The following is a 24,101-nucleotide window of genomic DNA, read 5'->3' on the forward strand; positions in this document are numbered from 1 at the left end:
CAGAGGCACTTAGCAAATTCAAAGAAGAAGAAGCACCTTTACCAGGAAGAGCTCTGACTAGCATTGCCTGCACCACATTAATGACCTGATAGCTGGGGCAGTGGCATGATATGAAGATCATAGCATTGCCAGTGAAATCATCTTGCAAAAAGGTTTAATTTGTATCTATCTATTAAGCCTTTATATTTAATCTCAAATTTATGAGAAAAAATGAGGAATAGATTGGAATGAGGAAACAGATGGTCTCTTCAAAACCGTCAGTGTCATTTTTTTAAAGTGCGGGTAACGGTGTAAAATAAAAGAGACTACAGAATAAAGGCATCAACACGGACTGCATCCCGGTTCAAATAAAACACAGCGAAAAAGACTTTGGGGGAATAATTGACTCTGGATATTAGATGCTATTAGAGAATGGGTGTTAATTGTCCAGGTGTGATAACTATGTCATGATTATGGAGGGGATGTCATTTTTAGGAGATCCATGAGGAAGCCTTGATGGGAAAAGTGTCCTGGTATTTGCAACTAGCTTCCAAGTAGTTCATATACATTTTTTAAAATCTTAATTTTTAAAAATTAAAATTTTTGAATTTTTAGGTGTATAAGGTGATCACTGTATAAGGTGATCACTGCAATATTCACATTTCTATATGTTTAAAATTTTTCACAATCAAAAACTGATGGTGGGGGATAAAGCATTCAGATAGACAGCATGCCTCATCCGCCAGCACCAGGACACCCTCCAAACATCCATCAGAGCCCTTCCTAAGGAATCATGTCTCCGGCTGGGCTGCTGCATCAGGAGGGGCTCCCATTCAGAGCTTGTCTTTGTTCCCATGCCTTGCTGACAGAGGACAGTGGCAGGCCACCCATGGGTAGACTGACCCCCAGGAAAGTCTTCTCTTCTTGCCCTTCTCTGCTATTCAGCCACTCTTTGGGCATCACAAAGAATTTAAATAAACCACTAGAGAATTCACTTCCCCTCCCCTCTGAGTCATTAGGTATAAATTAAATGAAACGTAAATAAGCTTCCCAAGTGGACCCTGCTGAGCAGGTTACTAATTCGATCCGATGAGTCAATGAGAAGCAGAAGCTTTTAAAGAAAAAGGAAAAGTTTATGCTTCATCCAAGGGAACTAAGGAGAAACTCTCTCTTTTTCCTGCTGGATATTAATGAAGAAGGATGCTGACCCAGGAACTTTTGACCACCATTCTGGCATCCACGACTGGGAAAAAGTCTGCCTAACTCTACTCTCTCCAGGAATAGTACTGACAAGCAGAGCATCCTCAGACGCGTGCTTCAGGTGAGCCTCAGATCTCACCATCTGGGAAACTAGTTGCCCCTGGACTGTTTAGCCAAATGACCCAGTGCATTTGATTTTATTTTATTTATTTATTTATTTTTCAGACAGGAACTTTTTCTGTTGCCCAGGCTGGATTGCAGTGGCATGATCATGGCTTACTGCAGCCTTGACCTCCCAGGCTCAATTGATCCTGCCACCTCAGCCTCCCGAGTAGAGTAGCTGGGATTACAGGCATGCGCCATCACAGCTGGCTAGTTTGTTTGTTTGTTTGTTTTTTGTAGAAATGGGTTTTGCACTATTGCCCAGGCTGGTCTTGAACTCCTGGGCTCAAGCAATCCTCCTGCCTCAGCCTCCCAAAGTGCTGGGATTATAGGCATGAGCCACCATGCCTGGCTAATCCAGATTTGTTTTCTAAGCCAGATTTGCTTAGATGTTGTGCTCCTTGCCACATAAAAAGTTCAAACCAGGACAGCAGAGAGTGACTCCACTGGTGTTGTTAGAGAAAGCAACTGCAGCCACTGTGAGCATATTAGAGAGACAGTTCTGAGACAGTCCCTAAATAATTCAGCCCACAGCCCTTCCTTATCTGCCCTACTCCCTCAGCCTTCTGTAAATATGCACTTCTAAAGAGACTCCCCACCACCTTTCAAAGCAGGCTTCTTTTCAAAGGTACTACACTCTGAATTTGGAAGCTAGATCAGGGACTTTGGAGGTGTCCATTAAGGGTTCAAGCCCACCAGCATAATGAGCCAGTGTCTCAATGGTCTAAGTCCCCTCTGTTTTCTTCTCTGAATCTCCATCTCCTCTTGCCTCTTCCTCTCCTTCCCCTCCTACTGAGAAGCTGCTGTGAGGTGCTGGAAAGCATTTTGAATCTGCAGTCAGGTCTGTTAACCTTGAGCAAATCGTTTCACTTCTAAGCCGCAGTTTACTCATCCCTAAAACGGGAATAAGAATACTCATCCCATAAAGTGGAAGTGAGGGTGATGCAAGATTTTAAAGAGAAGATGCCTGTCTTTGAGCCAGTGTCCTCAATCTTTTCTTCATTTCACACACTGGAATCTGCTTCAGCTTGAGAGCTTCCAAGTCCTCAAAGCTGTCTGGGATTACCTTTTCCATAACTACCAAGCAAAGTAACCCAAGTCCCCATCCTATTGGACCACAGGAAAGCCAGGCTCCTCTCAACCACTTCTCAGGGTTCGCAGGGAATGATCACCACTTATTCTCACCCAGAAGCACATCTCCCCACTTCTCCCCTCTGCGCCAGACGCATGGTGGCCCCTTCTCCCAGGTGTGGAGAACCCAGGCCCTCCTTCTTATGTGGGACAATGCACCAAGACAAGGCTGCTGCACTTTCAGTCTCTACTCAAGACTTGAGGATGTTACAGGCAAATTCCAAAGCAAAACCATGGAATTTATATTTTAGATTATTTGATTAGCATACAAAACAGTATATATGGTTAAAGAGTGAAGCCTCCTTACACTCCAATTTCCTACCCCAAAAGGAATGACTGCTTTTAAGTTCCTTATGCATCTTCCCAGAGTTAGTCTATGGGTTTATAAACATATGTTTTTCTCCAGAAAATCAACATTTGAACTTCAATATTAGGAACCAAGACTCTAAAGCCAAAGTGCAAGCCCCACAGCCATCTCTCTCCACAGCCTGGCCTGCTGCCACTTTTCCAGGGTCTTCTCCTACTCAGAGCCAAGCCTCTTCCTCGTGCTGTTAATTACATAGCCACTTGGCTACAGCTGTCTGCCCTTGGCCCCACCTGCTCCCTGAGAAAGCCCAAAGCCAGTTAAGGTTCAGCACTGCTGCTTCTTCATCCCCAGAGCAGTCCCCAAAAGCCTATGCAGGTGTCTTTCCACCAAAAGGGCAGCTCTGCTTCAGATGGATTATTCCCCGATCCCTCCAGTAGTTGATGCAGAACACAGCAGCTGGTAAAACAGCAACGCTTTTGTCAAATTTGTCCACCACATGGTGATTTTCTGTCTGACGAGCTCAGTGTCTGCTGAGACACTGCATTGCAAGGTTTCTCCCATATACCCTGTTTTCTGCCAAGAGACAGAGCACGAGGGATGCTCATCATCCTCAGGCAGCCAGGCAAGTAGCTATTACTAGGCCCACTTTGCAGATGAGCAAAGGAAGCTCTGAGAGGACGAATGACCTACCTGAAGCCACACGCAGTACATGCATCGGGCCCTGGCTCCCAATCTGTGATGGATCCGAGGATGGCACTGCCTCTCCAACAGCCCCAGCCTGCAGCACTGACTTCATCAGGTAATCAAAATTATTTTCTTACCCCCCAGCTAAGCAGCTTGAAGGTTGAGCCGAAAGAGGTCATAAAAAGTGCAGAGGTGATGTTGGAGGCAGGGGCACGAGGGTGTCCTGGGCTTGCAGCAGCACAAAGAAGAGATTCAAGGAAGTCAAAGCTTCCAATAGGGCACTGGAGTGGGCAAGGGGCAGAGGCACTCTGAAAATGGGCACGGGTTGGCTCAGCATTTCCACAATCGAGTCTCAGCCCACCTCTCTGCCCTCAACTCTTGATGCTCACATCCCTCCCTCAGCAGCTCTCTCTGCTGGGGACCCCAACACACACAGTCTGGGCCATTCTGCCAGCCTCCATGGCTTCCCCATGCAGAGTCATTTGTCTCTTCCACCTGACGCCATGTCTCTTGAGCACCAAGCCTCCAAAACCCAGCTGAAGTCACCTTGTCTGTGAATCTCTCCATCACTCCCTTCTCACCACCTGCACCTGGGTCAGGAGACAGAGGGCATACGGGGAGGGATTCTCCTATTGCTAAGCCTAAAAAGAGGGCCAGAACAAGGGGAAAAAAACTTTATTTCAAGGCTAATATATGCAAATTGTAATCTAATCTCCTCATTTCATAGTTAGCAGAGCATGACAACAAGGAGAGAACAATTATCATAATTAATCGTGAGGGAAATTGAACACGTTTTTGAATGCGAAGTTCTACCAATATTCAAAGGAAAATTCTTCTCAGATTCATCACATCTAAATGCAAGAGGGAACTCTGGGCATTGAGCAGAGTAAATCCCCTTCTTGTTTTTATTATTGTCAACAATTTCTTACATTTGCAAGTGCAGTGTAATATCATACAACCAAATTTCCTTAAGCCCCGCGTGCCTGGGAGTATAAATGAGGCCACTGAGAACAGTACTCATTCCAGCTGCACCGTCTCACCGCCCCCCCCCCCCCCCCACCATGCCTGACTGGTGACAACCAGCCCCAGCTAAGTCCCTACCCCAGGTGTTTCCAGAAGGCCCCAGAGGACTCCCCCTTGTGTTCATGTTCTAGCTCTATTCCTGCCAACTCGGTAGCCTCTGCATTATTCCACCGAACTCCCCAGTTCCACCTTGAAAAATCATCCTCTGAAGTCTTAGGTCCATTTCTCCACTAAGCAGCACTCTGCTCCTCCATATGCTCCATATGACAGGCTGCCAGTCTCCATATGCTCTGCTGAACCCAGGAATTCCCCTACCGCCTGCCCCATAGTCCTCCTTGGCTTGCCAGCACATAGCAGCCATAAAGGCAATTGGCGGGACCCAGAGGTTCCCACTGGGGCTGTCCCATTGCTCTGCTTGCTTGTTGGGTGACCTTTCCCCCCTCCCACACCACTTCCGGGTAACTGCAGCAGGAACACTGGCATCACTGCTGCTCTTCTAAATATGGCGTTGGGCCCAGGCCAGCTGCTGGCTCTGTCACTGCAGCTCTCTGGGATCCCACTGCTCTGGAGCAGCGCCTTCCTCACTGGCCAGGTCAGGCTGCTGGCTCTCTAAAGGCATCCCAAACATGCTCAGGGTCAAGAGGTGCAGGAACGCATGGCAAAGTGGAGTAGAAGAATGGCTCTGTCTCCTCTTTGCATGGGAAGGGGAGCCTACCTAGAGCTGCCTGGACCCCAAGGTCCATCATTGGCTGTGACAGCTCCCTCTCCTTTTTTTCACTAGAGCACCTGCATTCTTTTGCTAGAATCCAGACTTAACTACCAGGCAGCTGGTCCGGGGAAGATGGAGTAGTAGATATCTGGCTGTCCTGTCTACTTAAAAGCCTCACTGCCCTCTAATTACTTAAGGCTTAGTTACTAGGCAATAACTTTGCCCACCCTCTGGGAGGTCAGTTCTCTGCAAGGGTCAGTTCTTTGACAAATGTCTGGCAATCAGACAGATCTTACCAGGTCACTTACGCAGCCATAGCCGGGGGCAAACTGGCTCCAAGTTCCCACTGAGATCATCCTATTAGAAATTACCATTAATAATATTTCACTAATTGAGCACCTACTCTGTGCCCGACAGTTTGCTCAGCGAGGGGAGGCACAGTTCCACACACAGGTCAGAGACAGGGGCTCAGGAGGTTCAGGGTGGCTGAACCAAAACCTCGCAGCCAGTGAGAGCAGAGCTGGGATGCTGAGAATGAAGCCTTCCCACCCAGGCTCCAGGACTCCATGAAGAGAGTCTCTCTAAAGGCCCAAACACCATGCCATTGACAGAAGTCTTCCACTAAACCAGAAAATTACCTCTGCTATTCCTGCCTATGTTTTCATTTCTGCTCAATTTCCTGAATATGAGGGAATTCTGAGAGAACAATGACCACTTTTGGGAACTAGATGAATCAAGGAGCATTTGAAAGTAAAATATGAATTTGGGCTGAAATGCAAGTACTATTTCTAATCTTTGAGGCATAAAATTTGCAAAGGAGCCTACCAGGCATAGTGGGGGAAATGGATTTAGCATTGCAAATGTGGGCTCCTACTGGGACCTGCGGCCAAGCTCTGGTGTTAGGGATGGCACTGTGGACCTGTACCAATTTACGCTGTGATTAGAATATTGATTTTACATTATTCAGCAAGTATGGTAACCCTCCACTGGGGCTTTGCTTTGAGCAATCTGGAATGTTTTCTAAGCACCAACTCTCTGGGCCACGCCCTGTCATGGGCATTTACATTACAGAAATGAATCACTTTTCAGGGTCTCCTGGTCCAGAAGAGAGGCAGGCACAGAGGCAACCAATGACAGAAATAAGGACAGCAGCTCCCGTGTGTTGACAGCTTCCATATTCCAGGTACCACATCTGTACTGTCATGAATGACCTTACTGGATCTTCACAACCTTGAGAGGAGTTTCCATTATCTCTCAGTTCAAAGACAGGAAACTAACTCTGCAAGAGTACAATAACCTGCCCAAAGTCACACAGGTGACAGGTGGGGAATCTAGAATCCCAACCCAGGTCTATCTGACTTCAAACTTCATGCTATGAACACTACACTGTCACAATCACAACACAGCATGCCAAGAACCACTCTGGAGGGATTTGCAGAGTACATCACAGCCTGGGGGGCGGGAGGACGTAATCCAATGGGAGAGTGAAGTGGGCCAGTGGAGGGAGAGAGCAGAGAGGAAGAAAAGCTTCCTAGAGGTGGCTGCATTTGAACTTAGAATTTCAGTGAGTTTTTGCAGTGGATAAGGGGTCACGCTGGCATCCTAAGCACTGGGAACATAGGCAAAGGCAGAGAGCTTCAGAGGGCATGGCAGACTCATGGGGAAACAAGCAGCTTTGAATGGCCGGAATGTAGGTGAATGGGAAGGGGTGTTTGCTGCAATGAGGTTGGCATAGAAGCTGGAGCAGGGGGTCTTGGAGGCCATGCTGATGGGGCTGGATTTTGCCCTGGGAGGACTGGGAAGCCAGTGGGTGACGTAGGACATGGGATCCATCTGATGAGCGTTGTTACTTCCCTAGAAAACTCACTCTGGAACATGTAGTAGAGAACGCATTGATGAAGGGAACAGCTGGTAAGCTATGAAGGCAGCAAGGGTCTGGGATATGCCACCCAACTTGTTGCACCTCTTAACAGTGGAACAGAAATATTCTTCTTAAGGTCATGTGCATCTCTTTCTGGTATGAAATATAACCTGGTCAAAAAGGCCCAAAAATCTTTCCAGAGAAAGAATTTAAATGGTCTAACAGAATGATTCTTAAGAAGGCCATCCTCGAGATGCCTGTAATCCCTGCTCTTTGGGAGGCCGAGAAGGGAGGATCACTTGAGGCCAGGAATGTGAGACCCTGGCAACATAGGGAGACCTCCATCTCTACAAAAAAAAAAAAAAAAAAGTTAAAATTAAAAATTAGCCAGGAGTGGTGGTGTGGAACGGTAGTCCCAGCTACCTAGGAGGCTGAGGTGGGAGGATCCCTTGAGCCCAGGAGTTACAGGCTATAGTGAGCTCTGATCACCCCACCGCACTCCAGCCTGGGCAACAGCCTTTAAAAAAAAAAAAAAAAAAAAAAGCCAGTCTCATTTTTCTAAAGTCTTGTAAGTTATGAAGTTATACTAGAAAGACAAATGAAAACACTGACAATTCCACAGCAAAGCCTGCTGCGGACATGAGCAAGACTGACCTTTAAGGTCCTGGAGAGCTGGGATAGCAGACATGTGTCAGAGTCCTGGTGATATGGGGAAGATAATCTCATCAGAGCTCCCAAGTCTGAATAGCATTTTCCTTACTCACTGTTCAAAACCTGAGATTGTGGCTCTGGGCTCCAAGTACTGCCAGAACAGCCTGTCATATTTTTGTTTTAAAATGCTAGGGATTTTGCATTTTGCTGACATGCCAAGGAGACACTGGCTTTTGAGAGAGATCATTTTGTAAAATCACATTTCTTATTCTAGGACTAAAACATCCATCACATCAAAGGGCATAGGAAAAGTCAAAAGAAAAAAAAAAATATATATATATATATATATATATATGCTTTATATTGTGCCCAACCTGAAAGGATCATTTGTTTTGCAAATTCCTTCCATGCTGTGCTATGTGCAGACATATTTCTTATAAAATTGTCATTTTAGAACACACAGCATCATTAGAGGGTGGTAAAAAGCCAGCAGTGAACATCTTCCACTGTATAGCATTTCCTTAGGAAATATTTCAGGAAGATAAAAAGAAAAACAAAACTTAACAAAATATGAGCTTTGAAGTTAGGAAGACCCCAATTCTGCATGAGCTGAGGCATGTGAATGGGTTTCCTCGTCTGCGGGAGGGCATGATGGAAGTGTCCGCTATGTTGAATGCTGTGAGAAAGAAAGGGGAGAAAGGCCGTGGGGTACCCCACACAGTATCTACCCCAAACGTCAGCAGGTGTGACTACAGCCATTACTATTGCTGAAATAACCATCTGCATGTCAGAACATTCAGAAAATGCAGATATGCTAAAAGAAAATTTTTAAACCATGTATATATAACTTCACTGATCGAAATAATACTGTGCACATTTTTACACTGTGCCTTCTACCATTTTTTACTATGCAAATATTTCTGAGTATATGTAGAGAAAAGTTTCTAAAAGACCATACCGTACGTACTGTTTTGTAGGTGAGCTCTTTAGCGCAAGGTTTTACGAAGGCAGTGAACTAGCACAAGCATTGCATCCGCACTGTGAACTGAGTGTGAAGAGGGTGGGCCATGTACACAAGCAAACAGTATCTAGAGTTTCTGATTTCCTTCTTGAGCAGCAGCCAGCCATCTGTGCGACGGCTCTAAGAAAGAGGATATGCCTGAGACTAACCGTAAATAGTAACTACTAACCCTTCACAGCACAATTCCACGTAGCAGAATTTCCTTTTTCTTCTTAGTAAGTGATTGGTGGAATCTTACAGACAGATGAGGCTGGGGATTGTTTCTGTTCAGATCCGCTCAGGCCCCATGGGTGTCTGCTGCTTTTTTTTTTTTTTTTTTTTTTTTTTTTTTTTTTGAGATGGAGTCTTGCTCTGTTGCCAGGCTGGAGTGCAGTGGTATGATCTCAGCTCACTGCAATCTCTGTCTCCCAGGTTCAAGGGATTCTCCTGACTCAGTCTCCGGAGTAGCTGGGACTACAGGTGCGTGCCGCCACACCCAGCTAATTTTTTGTGTTTTTAGTAGAGACAGAATTTCACCGTGTTAGCCAAAATGGTCCCGATCTCCTGACCTTGTGATCCACCCACCTTGGCCTCCCAAAGTGCTGGGATTACAGGCGTGAGCCACCACACCCAGCCTTGTTTGCTTCTTGAATGCTCGGGTGTGCCCCCGTGCTCTGCCTGCCTATAACCCATCCACTCTGAGACCTGCGGCTTTCTCCTGCCATGTCCCTTAGCACTCAGTCCCCTCTGCTATTGCCCATGCCCAGAATTCCTTCAAGAACAACTATCTCCTCTCCCTCCCTAGGGAGCTTTGCTAACTCCAAGGCCTTCTGAGAAATGTCTTGTGCTATTTAGTGATGGCCTAGAAATGGCTACTCTGCTATCTGGAACTATATGTTATTTACCGTCCAACGTGCAAAACTCTACTTGGGCCTAACAAGGAGGGTCGTGCTCCACCCCCTTCACAGGGAAGAGTAACTTCCTATTGGAGATCCCAAGTGAAATCAGATTCCCGAAGGAACTGGGTGCAATCTGAATTTTTTTTTTCTTTTTTGAGATGGAGTTTTGCTCTTGTTGCCCAGGCTGGAGTGCAGTGACATGATCTTGGCTCACTGCAACCTCCACCTCGGTTCAAGTGATTCTCCTGCCTCAGCCTCCTGAGTAGCTGGGATCACAGGCACCCACCACCACACCCAGCTAATTTTTGTTATTTTTAGTAAAGACGGGATTTCACCATGTTGGCCAGGCTGGTCTCGAACTCCTGACCTCAGTTGATCCACCGGCCTTGGCCTCCCAAAATGCTAGGATTACAAAGGTGAGCCACCATGCCCAGCCACAATCTGAATTTATAAGACAGGCTGCCCTAAAGGCGCCTCAGCGTTGGGTCCCACCTGAAAGAAATACAAGTACCCTTACAAAGGTCTTGCAGAGGAGACAGATCTGTCTGCCAAGGTCTCTTAAGGAGCACACAAAGGGGAAACTGTTAGCACAAAAGCAAGCAAGTTTCCTTTAAATTTTTTTTTTACTCACCAAAATCCATGCCTCCTAGCCCCTGAGTCTTCTCCCTTTCTTTCTCACACCTCCCTCCCAAAGTCTCCGCCTCCCCAGCTCCCCTCCTCCACACCCCCACATCAGGTGTTTTGTTCCCTAAGCGCCAGGTGCCCTTGCTGTGGAAGATCTCCATGCCAATCGCCATCACCAGTATCCTCAAAAACACACGAAAAGATATGGAAATTAGATGCTATAAAAAGAAACAGAATAAAAAGATCTTGGGAAAAGCAGAAATTAGAAACTCAATAGAAGGGTTGGCAGACAGAGTTGAGGAACCCCCTCAAGACCCCCCAAATGAGACCAAAAAGAATTTTCTTTTTAAAAAGAGGGGTCTAGAAATCCAATGTTCAAATCATAAGAACCCCAGAAAAGAAAGGAAAAGAGAGAGAGAGAATAAAAGGGAGCAAATCTTTATGAAAATAATTCAAGAGTATTTTCCAGACAAATAGAAGAGTCCGGACTGAGAGAACCCACCTCATGGCCAACCCTAGCACTAAAGCACATAATGGTGAAATTTCAGAACACTGGGGAAAAATACATCTCTCAGGTTTTCAGTCAGGAAATTGTCACATCCAAAAGATCAGGTTTAAGAATTGCTTTGGACTTTTCAGCTGCAAGCTAGGACATGATGGTGAATGCCTCAAAATTCTAAAGAAAAATAAATTCTGGTGTAGAATTCTAGAGTCAGACAAGTTGCTAATCAGGTATGAATACAGATTAAGGATATTTTCAGAAATGCAAGGACACAGCACTCCTGTGCACCCCTTCTCAGGGAGCTGCTTGACAGTGTGCTGTTTCCAAAGGAGATAGCAAGCCCAGAAAGAGGAAGACACGGTGCAGGAAACAGAAGAGAAGTGGAGAACCCTTAAAGGATGGCAGACGGAGATGGCGGGAGGGCACTGTGAGCCAGTGGAAGAGGCAGAATAATAGACCCAGTCAAGAAGATGAAACCCATAGACAATGTGATTCAAGAAAACATCTTGAGAGGAGATTTAGTGAACCGGCAAACAGTTTAAGCTTGAAATGGTGATAACTATGTAGAAAAACAAATCAAGCAAACACCAACAATTACCACTGAGGGACTTATCACATGACTCAGTCAGGAAAAATATTTGCAAAGTCAACCTTTTACAATATATAGATTTTATTTACATTTGATTTGAAAGGGAAAAGTGAATCATAAAAATGTGTTCAATAGAAACGAATGGAGTGAATTAAGAAAGAAAGACAAGCAGTGAGAAAGAGGATAGAGAATGGAAAGTAAGATACAGCATGGTAGAAATAGATTCAAAACTATAAACACACTGTATGTCAAAAGATTAAAATTGTTGTTAATAACACAGAGATGGTCATGTTGGATAAGACAAAGGCTAGCAATATTCTGTTTTATAAGATATTAAAATGGCACAGCCAGGTTGAAAACATAGGGATAGGGTGCAAGATACACCAGTCAAATAATCATCTAAGCTAGAGACAAAATTTTCTCTGTTAAGGGCCTGATCATAAATATTTTAGGCTTTGCAAGCTGTAAGTCTTTGTTGTAGCTACTAACTTCCTGCCATAGTACAAAGAGCAGCTATAGACAATAGTAAATGAATGGGTGTGGCTGTGTTCCAATAAAACTTTATTTAAAAACAGAGTCATCAGGCTGGATTTGGCTCAAAGGTCAGTGTGCTGACCCCTGATGGAGTTAGTCCCTGGCCGTCTCTCTGGCCTTACCTCCTTCCCCTTCTCCATGCTCTGACCTGCTCACCTCTCCACACTTCGTTCTAGGCACTTCTGCCCTTCTGTTATTAAACCTGTGAAGCCTTTTCCCACCTTGGGCTTTTGTTTTCACTGTCCCCCCCTACCTAGAATATCCTTGCACCAGATTGTCCCCAGACCCACTTACCCATTTCATGCAGGAATCTGCTCAAATGTCACCTCCTCGAAGAAGTCTTCCTTGATCTTTCGATCTAGATATCAGCCTCCTCCACCACATCAGACTTTATCTACTCTCCTTGAATTTACTTTTTGCTAGTACACTCATGACCACCTGACATATCACATATTTACCCGTTTTCTTGATGCCCTGTCTTCCCAGGGCTGTGTCTACTTTGCTCACCCTTGCATCCCCAGAAAACTGCCTGGTACATATCATTAGGTCTCAAGAAATATTTGTTGAATCAGTGAATGAACAAATAAATAAATAGTTCTAACAAGATGTGTATTAGAAAACTCCTGTCAATGAAGGACTTTTGCATTTTCTTTTACTTTAGAAGAGTGAATTCTATTGTATGGCAGTCTAATTTTTCTTCATCAATGATGTGACGAATAGTGGAGGAAAATGAAAATCTACCCCTCACAGCTTTACCAACAAATGCTGCAAAAACCTCCCCCTCCAGAAGGGAGCTTTCTTATACATGCTTAAGCCCTGGTCACGTATCAAACATAAAGCAGGCTACTTTTAATTTTTTAAATAATCGTTCTTAAAGATTATTCTAGTTCTTTATAGAATCTGTGTCATTGAAGATGAAAGACCACTAGACCCTTCTTACTCAACCCTCTATTCCCAGAGAGGACAGTGAGCCCAAAGAGGACAGGGGACTCCTCAAGCACACAGAGCAGGAACATGAAGGCTTTGACCAGCATCCTCACAGTTAGTCCAGGGCCGAAACTTTGCACTCCAAGATGACACATCTTCAGAAACATGCCTTTTTTAATCCTGAAAGCAGCATTTATAAGAAAACGGATCTAGCTATTAAGTGTGGAGCTTTAATGTCTAATGGATTCTTCCTGTCTCTCAGTTATAAATAATCAGAGAATGAATATACTCCCCACACCTTTTTTTTTAAGTCCCCATTGCATGAAATTATTCTTATCTTTCAAACAAAAAGGCTGGCTTTGGAGTTTAATTAGCTAATCCTTGGTATCTTACATCATAACTAGTTGTCTTTCCAGTGTAGATGTAACATCACTGAAATGTTTACCAGGGAGTGTCTTTCATCCAGTTTTCAAGCCACTTTTCTCTTATTTTGAGTATTTGAAGTAGAAAGAGCTTCTTAATCCTTTTGCTGCTTTTTCCAGTCCCTGCTGAGGCTGGAGAAGGAAATAAAGTTTACTGAGAACCTGCAGTCTACTCTGTTGTGAGCATTTTATAGACATGATCTCATTTAATCCTCATTGCAGCCCTTTGAGGATTTTATTTTTGTTTTACAGATTAAGAAACACTGGGAGGGATAAATTTGATTTTTTTCAAGGTCAGGGAAGAAAAATGAATATAGGATTTAGAATCAGAGAGACTTAAGTTCAAATTTCAGCTCCAGACCTATCTAGCTATGTGACCCTGGGCACATCCCTCAACTTCTCCAGCCTCCAGACCAGTGCTGTCCAGCAGAACTTTCGGTGATAATGGAAATGTCCTACCTCTGTGCTGTCCTGTGCAAAAGCCATGAGCCACACATGCTATGGAGCTCTTGGAATGTGGCTAATGCAACTGAGGAAGTGAATCTTAAATGTTATTTAATTTTAATTAATTTCAAGGTATATAGCTCCATGTAGTTAATGGTTACCACATTGGTGAGTGCAGCTGCAAGTAGTATTCTCTTAGACTCTGGCAAGAGGGGCCCATACCCTGGGCCCTGCACTTTGGAAGACTACATGGCTTTACTGTTGCCATGGTTCTCCATGCAGAGTAAGGAGGCCACATGCCTAACTGACTGCACCTCTTCCATACTTCTACACCATGCCCTGGGTATCTAAAGCCATAATCTGGAAGTCCTGCCCAAACAGCTCAAGTCCACTTCCAGGGCTTCCAGGACCTCTTCCCTATTTCCATGCTTCCAAGGGGGATCTATACCTGTGGTATGCATACCCCTAGCACAAGGGATATCCAAGAAGTGGCCATTGATGGAATGTCAAAACAGAGCATAGACATATTGGCTGGTGTATCCACATGGAAGTGTGCAAGGCCCTTTGGGAGACTAGATGGGGCCATAGGTGGGAAGAGAAGGGAGGAGACCTCAGGCTGGGTTCCAACCCTCCCTGAAATAGCAACGGCCAGTGTTGGGGGAACTTCCCCAAGAACCTCCCAATACATTCCCTTTGGCCTAAGGTTTGGAGTGTAGTGGCCCAATTGTTGGTATCTCACACTGAAATCTGTTATCTTTCCAGGGTAGGTATATAGTTTTTGCTACCTTTTGTAACCAAAGAATACTATTATACTATCCTTATCTCCCAGCAGCAGCTCCCAGCCCAGAAGATTCTTTTGTGAGAAGTCATCGTGCCTCCTGCTTCTTCGTTTTCAGAAATCCTTACATTCTGCCTGCTTCCAAGCCTTCCTCTCCAGCCTGCCATCACTGTGCTCCGGGGACCCAGTCTGGGGAACAGCCTCATACCCTCTCCCACCCTCCATCATGCAAGACTGGAAGTCATCCTGGGCCCTCCTCCATTATCCGTCACATGTGGTCATTCCCAGAGTTCTGTCCATCCATCCCTGTACCTGGATCTCAGATTGATCCTTGGTCTCTGGGGGACACGTGGATTCGGTTTTTGGCTCTGCCATTCCTGTGGTGGCTGCTGTATCATAGAAGAATAAGTGGTTGTTGCAGTTGCTGCACACCCCAAAGGCTGAGCACCGGTAAAAGCCAACTCCAAGGCCTATGAATGTTTTTTTTTTAGAACAAAGAATCCCTTCTTCTATACCAAGATTAAGGTAAAAACTAAGTAGAAGTTAACTTGAAAAATCTGTGTTATATTTTCCTAAAATATTCCCTTCTGAAAGTTCATCAGATGATAGTTTAAGTAAAGCCTTCTGCCTAAACTATAATTGCTTGGCCACTGGCTCCTGGGGAAAGAGATAATAAGATTTTCATTATAAATCCTCCATCTTAGTAGTTTTCTTCTATAAAATTCAAGGGCAGAGATGATTTTTGAATGAAAGGGAACCCAGAAAGAAATCAAACAAGGATGTAATTGCCTGCAGCCCCTCTAAGTAGGTATGCTGTTGCCTAACCTGTGCCCTCCTGCTAGCAAGCACTTCCTCCTTTAGCTACTGATGAACTCCTCTTCATCCTTCAAAACCCTGCTGGAGTGTCATCCCTTTGTGAACTTCACCCACACATACATCCACTGAGGCAGGTGCCGCTTTCTGTTACTTCCTGAAGCTTCTTATACAGACCTCTCTTACCACACTTTGCATGCTACTTTGGAATTTATTCATTTACATACAACAGACAATAATTTCCTGCAAGGTAGAAGAAGTGAGAGAAAGTGAGGGAAGGACACAGTTCTTATAGTCAGTTAAATAGTATTAAAGAAACAAATTTATCTGTCAGCCTTGCTGGGTCCCCAAGGGCTTGGGGCATGGAGAAGAGGAAAAAGAGAAGGAAGAGGGTGAGAATGAGATGGAAAGCAGGACCATCACAGAAGGAATTCACGAGTGTAGCCTTTTTAGGTTAGAGAAAGCAGCATCCAAAGTCATGAGGAGGCAAGACTAGGAGGAGCTGAAGCAGCTGGGGCTCTGGGGACCAGCATGTGGCTCTTTTGGTCACATGAGCTGGGAACCAGGGGCATAGGAAGCAGCATCCAGGACCCAGAATAATGAGGCTGATGAGGATTAGGCCAAGCATCTAGGCTGTTACTGAAAACTTTGGTGAACATCACTGCGTTCCTGGCTTTGTGCTGGAAGAAACAGAAGGAATCAGACATGGTCTTCCTCAAGGTTGAAGCAATTCCTCCAAAACTGACCAGGCATGTAAAAATGGCAATGACAGTGGGGCGTGGTCAGTGTTGTGAAGGTGGAGTGGACAAGGCATTGCAGGAGCTCAGAGGCAGAACTCACCCACTGTGCAAAGGTGCAGATCAGCGCTCCTAACCCATGGGGAAGCTGAGAAAGCAGCCAACTCCTACAAGCCTTGCCCCTCCCACCCAGGGCTCTGGGCTGTGCTTCTTCTAAGAAGCAGCATCCTGAGGAAGGGCTGCATGGAAAAGTTGCGGTGGATAAAAATCACAGGAGTTATCCATCCCCAGGGGCTGAGTGGAATGGGAGGATGGTGGACACATGAAGTTTACTGAATGGAGACGAAGAAAGCAAGTAAGAGCATGAAGTCCCCAAAATAAGGGAATCAGAGAGAGTAAGGCAGGAGCCAGAACCTCTCCAAGCTAGCCCAGCCCAGGGAGAGGAAAGAGGCACCATGTTTCTAAAGACCCATGAAGTGTTTCTCAGGCTTAGGTGAACATTGGAACCACCTGGAGAGTTTAAGTACCGATGCCTGAGTCCTTCACAGAGCAGGGAATTCATTGGTTTGGAGCCAGCCTGGGTATTGGGATTTTAAAAAGCTTCCCAGGTGATTCTAAGGCAGTTGAGATTTTAAAAAATTACTTATTTGAGGCAGGATGATATCAAATCTTTCTCAGGTGGAAAGGAAGGGAGGTGTTTAGAGGCAGAGGTGGAAGTGACGTGATCAGATGGAGGTGTGGAGAGCTCTTTGGGCACCGCAGAGTGGATGGCTGGGAAGGGACTGCATTCCTGCAAGGAACCTCCTGGAAGCCCCTCTCACCAGCTATGCCTGTTCTACCATAAGACATGTTCCCCAATGAGCACCTCTGCCATTGGTTAAAAAAAAAAAAAAGGAATGATATCAGGATACGGCAAAAGGCTCGTTATTTTATACTTACTTTTTCCCAGCATCTTAATGATTTATGCCACTCAGTAGTCACAGCTGAACACAAAACGGAAAGTACACCAACACAGCTAACTACAGCCCTGTTACATTTTTTAACTTTATTACTTAAATTATCAGACAGTAAACTTAGTTTTTTTCTTTTAGTGTAAGGCTCTATGAATTTTAATGCACCCATTTGTGTAACTGCTGGTACTATCAGGACGCAGAAGAGTTCCACAATCCTAGAAAAATTCCCGCCTACTCGTGCAGCATGACACAGCGGGATTGGAGCACAGGTGCACAGTCCCGTGCGTTATATAATCACAGTTATATAACGATGTTATGGGTAGGCTCATCACCTGGCTCTGAGCCACTCTTGTCTGTGAGGTGTATAAATGTATCACTGACACTGTGAGAGGCAGGGCATCATAAAGCCATGTCCCACCTACCTACAGCCCCCAGAATGTTCTTTCAACTACCTGCCACCCATCTACCAACTCCCCTCAGCCCCCAGCTCAGGTTGGGACCTGACAATTGGCATAGTCGGCAGGATTCTGAGCTGAGTGAGTCCTCAACCCCCGATGATCCCAGGTTGGCTCTGCGGCCCCAGCTTGGGTTATGGCACCCGGTGGCAGGTGTGCTGCTCAGATGGGCCCTGGTGGAAACATGGGCAGCAGGTGACAGGGCCCCTGAGAGCATGGAGAAGGTGCTGAAGCACCTGGAAGTGCAAGCATCAAGAAGGGGTGTGCCTTTGCCAGCAGAGTTGGATGGGCGTTTTTGACTGTTTACCCTCCTCCTGTTAACCAGTGAGGCTGATCAAACCAAAAAGGTGGTGATGCAAAACCGACGGCCTTAGATATAGTAACGGCTGCCCAAGGTGGCACCTGTGCCCTTATAGGGACACAATGATGTACATTTATTCCTGACAATCAACAAAACATAGCAGCAGCCTTGCAAGGGATGTCACAGGAGATTAAACCAGTTGAAAGCCTTACTGACGACCCCCTACAGAGATGGTGGGTGTCCCTGGGCACTGGCCTACTTCAGGCCCAAGTAATCATGGGCAGCATAGCAGGAATATTAGCAGTAGGTTGCTGCTCCCCATATTGTTGCTGTGACCTAAGGGTCCGGGGTGTCACCTTGTGGGAACATCTCCCCACTAAGAGGACCTCCTCAGCCTAGGGGGTGGAGTGTAAAGACTATGGCTGCACAATAGTCAAGAGTAGGCTGAAGTAAACATCTAGTGAAGCATACATAGTGGGATTGGACTGCAGGTGCACAATCCCGTGCATTATATAATCGCAGGTATGTAATGATATTATGGGTGGGCTCATCACCTGGCTCTGAGCCACTATTATCTGTGAAGTGTATAAATGTATCACCAACACTGTGACAGGAGGCACGTAATACAGCCATGTCCCACCTACCTACTGCCCCCAAAGTGTTCTTTCAACTACCCACCAGCCATCCACCAACTCCCCTTGGACCCCAGCTCAGGTTAGAACCTGACACTCACTAACTGTCCCAGCCACACCCTCTTCCCTCCCTGGCAACCACTGAGCTATTTTTATGCCACCATCATTTTGTCTCAGAGAAGGTCACCTAAATGGAATCAGACTAAGTGCAAGCTTTCAAGGATGGATTCTTTCTGCCACATAATGTCTTGGAGATACATCCAAGGTGCTGTGTGTCAGTCCTCGGTTCCTTTTTGTTGCTGAGTAGTATCTTATTGCATAGATGCACCGCAGTTTATCCAACACCTGCTGAAAGATTTTGATTTGCTTCTAGTGTTTGGAAATTTTGAAGACTGCTACTATATGCATTCACGTACAGTTTTTTGTGTAAACACGAGTTTTTTTTTTCCTGTAGCTTAAATAGCCTGGAGAGAGATTACTGAGGGATGCAGCCCTGTTATAGGTTAGGGCCCACTTTTAAAGAATACAAGTGTTTTCAAGATTATATAAAATAGTATTGGAGGAAAAAAACACTGTACCAGTTGCAGGGCATGGAATAATCTTTTTTAAGCATATTTACTATCTGTATTAGACATAATTGCTGGAGTTATAAGGAACAGAAGTCCTTAGCTTCAGTGAAGAGAAATGCAGTAACAGGAAAGGGATGTGTCTCATGGAGCCCCAGGACAGGGATGAAGCAGGAACCACCGGCAGATGGAGAACAGGGCCAGGAAGCTGCCAGGAATCTCCCTGCATCCCTTGTATCTGCTTCTCTCTGGGCATCTACTTTATTCTTCTTTGCTGGAAAATGTATTCTCTCCTCCTTGGTCCTCAGGATATTTAGAAAATGCCACCTAGAATTTCAAAGTTCACATATTAGAAGCCTAGCCATGCAGCCAGACTGACTCTCCGTCAATGCAAATTCCATGTTGGTAGGGCAAGAAATCTGGCTGGCAGCACATTCAAGCCCAATCAGTAAGAACTTCCATTCCTTGTAACCCAGCACTGCTGCCAGTGACAGCCCCTCCCACCACAACTCTGTGAACTGGGGTGCACTTCCCAGAGAAGAGACACTTGCGTAGAGGAGGCCTGCTCTGCATCACCCTCATCCCTGGCCAGAGAAGCCTCTGCCCACCCCTTCATAGCCCCCCAACAGGACAGAGGATCAGCCAGTCCCGGGCCAAAGTGTGAGATGAGGTCTGGTCTGATTTTGCTCCTAGATAGGTTACTGTACCTTAAAGCAGGGGTCCCCATCCCCCAGGCCATGGACCGGTGCTAGCCTGTGGCCTGCTAGGAACAAGGCTGCACAGCAGAAAGTGAATGGCAGGTGAGCATGAGCAAGCAAAGCTTCATCTCTATTTACAGCTGCTCCCCATGGTTCACATTACCACCTAAGATCTGCCTCCTGTTGGATCAGCCACAGGATTCTCACAGAAGCATGAACCCTGTTGTGAACTACACATGTGAGGGATCTAGGTTGCACACTCCTTATGAGAATCTAAAGCCTGATGATCTGAGGGAGAGCTGAGGCAGTGATGCTAGTGCTGGAGAGTGGCTGCAAATACAGATTAACATTAGCAGGGAGGTTTGACTACACAGAGACCGTAATAAATCAGTTGCTTGCAAATGAATATCAAAACCTCAGTGAGTGGCAAGTGACAATTAAGCTGCATCTGTTGGCAGGGTTTACAGTGGCAAGTGAGTTGATGTACTTCAATTGTACAGCTGCCCCTGGTGGCCTTCAAAGTATGTTTGAGGCAACTTCAAATCTCCATACGTTCTGGATTAAAGTCAAGGCAGAATATCCTGAGATTTCACAAAAGCGCTGAAAAGCCTGCTTCCATTTCCAACATCCTATCTTTGCGAAGCAGGGTTTTCTTCAGCAACAGTGAGTAAAACAAGATCATGGAGTAGACTAGACATTAGCAACGTAATTCGGGTGTCAGTGTCTCCATCACCCCCAGAGGGGAGCGTCTAGCTGCAGGAAAACAAGCTCAGGGCTCTCACGGATTCTACACTATGGGGAGTTGTATAATTATTTCATTATATATTACAATGTAATAATTATAGAAATAAAGTGCACAGTACATGTAATGCACTTGAATCACCCCAAAGCTACCCACCCCCCACCCCAGTCCATGGAAAATTTGTCTTCCATGAAACCAGTCCCTGGTGCCAAAAAGGTTGGGGACTGCTGCCTTAAGGGTTTTCTCTTCACTCTCATGTGTCTCCTGACATCCCTGGTTCCCTGGGGCAGATCAGCCAGCCTCTTTTCTCCTCCACTCCGTGGCTTTGTGGGGGGATTGAACTTCCTATAGGGATGGGGGTATCTCTCTTTTCTACCAAACCCATGAGGGCATTCCAGTCCCTCATTTAGATTTGGGGAGAAGAAGGTGGTCTGGGGAAACTTTTACTAAAAAGCTACAAAGATACTTGCCAAGGTATGAACAACATGGTGCTTTAATTCCAATTCTGCTCCTGAACTAGGTGTAAAGCTGCTCTAGACACTCTCTGAGGGGTGAGGGTGATAGGCAGAGCAGGACTGGAGCACTCCTGGGTCCTTGCCCATAATATCATCACGTACCAGCAATGCCCCACCTAATGCCTAACCACTCCCAAGAGGCAGCTAAGACGACATCCCAACTACCCCAGTGGATCTTTAATTACTGCTTGCCTGGCCTCTTCAGAGACACACCAAAGAATTGATAAATAGGTGCAATGGAGCTCTAAATTCCAATCTCCCTTAGAGGAGGAGTTGGCTATCCCTCCATATCTTCCTTCTAGAGATCACATAGCTCATGGTCAAGGTCAAAGGCCTCTGTCTGGCCTCCTAAGCACCCACATAAGACATAGATTTGAGAAAGAAAACAGTGTCCTTCTTTGCAGAAGGCCCTGGAATTTTTCCCCTAAAAAAAAAAAAAAATGGTTCTGTTGGAAATGGGAGATAAGGGGCTGGTAGAACAAGTGTGAGCTTTGAAGACTGCAGAATTGGGGTTTGCGTCCCAGCTTTGTTATACGTGGCTTGAGAAAATTACCCAAACTCCCTTAGCTGCATTTTCCTCCCCAGCGACGCATCCCAGGCTGTTGTGAGGGTTAAAGAAAATGCTTCCTGTAAGTGCCAGCACCTGGTAAATGCTCCCAGCCATTGGTCCTCCCTTCCCTCTCTTTATCAGCACAACCTCAGAAGAATCCCTTTTAAAATTCCTCAGAAAAAAATCCCTTAGGATTTAAAGCTGCATTTGGCATTTTTTACTTTGTTTGCTTACGAGTTAGTGGGTGCATCGCACCAGCATGGCACACGTATATATATGTAACTAACCTGCACATTGTGCACGTGTACCCTAAAACTTAAAGTATAATAATAATAAATAAAACATTTAAAGAAAAAAGTAAACACAAAGCATTTCTGTTCACAATTTTCTAAGGTGGAAAAAAAATAAAGGCATCCCCCTTTTTTTTCTTTTTTTTTTCTTTTTTTTTTTTTTTTTGAGACAGAGTCTCGCTCTGTTGCCCATGCTGGAGTGAAATGGTGCAATCTTGGCTCACTGCAACCTCCGTCTCCCAGGTTCAAGCAATTCTTCTGTCTCAGCCTCTCAAGTAATTGGGATTACAGGTGCCTGCCACCATGCCTGGCTAATTTTTTGTATTTTTAGTAGAGACGGGGTTTCGGCATGTTGGCTAGGCTGGTCTCAAACTCCTGACCTCAGGTGAACCACCCACCCTCAGCCTCTCAAAGTGCTGGGATTACAGGTGTGAGCCATCACACCTGGCCGGGCATCCCATTTTGTACTCACATGAAGTGAGTTTATAGCTTTTGGATGTGTCCAAGATCATTTCATTCTATCCCTCCTTCTTCTGGGCATCCCAGGCCCCTATCATCCTTCTTCAATGGCCCTGAGCACAATAGCTAACATTTGTGTGTGTGCATTGGTCTCCCTTAGTAGCTTGGGGAACAGGGGCTTGTCTGGGTTATCTTTACATCCCCAATTCATGGTACAAGGCCTGGCACACAACAAAAATCATGCAAATTTGTTGGGGGGGTGAGGGAACTACTGAAACGTAGTTCCCTGAAATGCCACAGCTATGCTCTGACCCGGAGAGATTTTGATTCATGTCTTCTCTGTGTCATAGGTTGACAGTTGGCTGCTTGAGTTTTAAGCTTCATTCAGAAGTTCCTTATCCTTCCCCTAAAGAAAAAAAAAATCAGTTGCAAGAAATTCATATATTCAATTTACTTGCATGTCCCTTGGAGAAAACCATTCATCAACAACAGAAAATTCTGTTGATTTGATCAGATCATATATTCCTGTTTAGAGGGCAAAATGTTGAGAAAATCTACCCCACTGATCGCCAGTCTGGTCCTGGAGAAGGTCTGAACCATCATGACTTCTTCCCAGGTGATTATATGCTAGGCATTAATCCTTATTAGGATTACATTACATTACCACAAAACCAGTAATGTACATTACCATGTAATGTAATCCTAATATGAAACAAGTTTTGCTCCAAGACTGAACTCTGGAGAAAATATTTGTGAACTACCTATCTGATAAGGGGCTAATATCCAAAATAAATAAGAATCTCCTACAACTCAGTAACACAAAAAGAAATAACACAATTTAAAAATGGGCAAAGAACTTGAATAGACATCTCGCCAAAGAAGACAAATGTCCACAGTTATATGAAAGAGTGCTCAACGTCACTAATAGTCAGTAAAATGAAGATCAAAACTACAATGAAATATCACCTCATATCTGTTAGGATGGCTAATATCCAAAATATTTAAAAATAAGTATTGGCAAGGATGTGGAAAATTGGAACACTTGTGCATTGTTGGTGGGAATGTAAAATGGTGCAGCTGCTATGAAAACCAGTAGGGAAGTTCCTGAGAAGTTAAAAGTAGAACTATCATATGATCCAGTAACCCCACTTCTAAGTATATATCTTAAAAAATTGAAATCAGGATCTTGAAGAAATATCTCCACCTCTGTGTTTACTGCAGCACTATTCATAGTAGCTGAGATATGGAAACAACCCAAATGTCCATCAACAGATGAATGAATAAAGAACATGTGGCGTGTATATGCAGTGGGATACTATCTGGCCCTCAAAAGGAAGGAAATTCTGCCATTTGCGACAACATGGATGAACCTAAAGGACATTGTGCTAAGTGATATAAGCCAAGCACAGAAGACAAATGCTGAGTGATTCTACTTATATGCAGTGTCTGAAGTAGCCACACTCTCAAAAGGAGAAAATAAAATGGTGGTTGCCAGGAGCTGGGGGAAGGAGGGAGGGGGAAATAGTTACTCAATGGGCGTAAATTTTCAGTTTTGCAAGATAAGTAAGTTCTAGAGATTTGCTGTACAGCATAGTACTGATAGTTAATATGATTTTGTGCACTTGAAAATATATTAAGAGAATAAATAGATTTCATGTTAAGCGTTCTTACCACAAAAAAATTCACACACACACACACAAACACAAAGAAATGTTGGAGGTGACGCATATGCTTAGTGCGTTGACTGTGCTGATAGTATAACATGGTGCATTAGGCCATTCTTATGTTGCTGTAAGGAAATTCCTGGGGCCAGATAATTTATAAAGAAAAGAGGTGTAACTGGCACATGGTTCTGCAGACTGTACAGGAAGTATGGTGCCAGTATCTGCTTCTCGTGAAGCCTCAGGAAGTTTCCACTCATGGCAGAAGGCAAAGCAGGAGCAGGCACATTGCGTGGTATGAGA

The 24,101-nt window shown here is 45.0% G+C and overlaps 1 long non-coding RNA gene across 1 annotated transcript; it reads left to right on the top strand.

Moving 5' to 3' along the window:
• Nucleotides 1–1,054: 1,054 nt before the first annotated feature.
• Nucleotides 1,055–22,689, top strand: LOC134758616 (uncharacterized). Its single transcript, XR_010134006.1, has 5 exons — nucleotides 1,055–1,300; nucleotides 3,433–3,578; nucleotides 6,285–6,378; nucleotides 14,481–15,234; nucleotides 22,488–22,689. It is a non-coding gene; the product is annotated as an uncharacterized lncRNA (long non-coding RNA).
• Nucleotides 22,690–24,101: the final 1,412 nt, after the last annotated feature.

This window comes from Gorilla gorilla, chromosome 4, assembly GCF_029281585.2.
Source record: "Gorilla gorilla gorilla isolate KB3781 chromosome 4, NHGRI_mGorGor1-v2.1_pri, whole genome shotgun sequence".
NCBI lineage: Eukaryota > Metazoa > Chordata > Mammalia > Primates > Hominidae > Gorilla > Gorilla gorilla.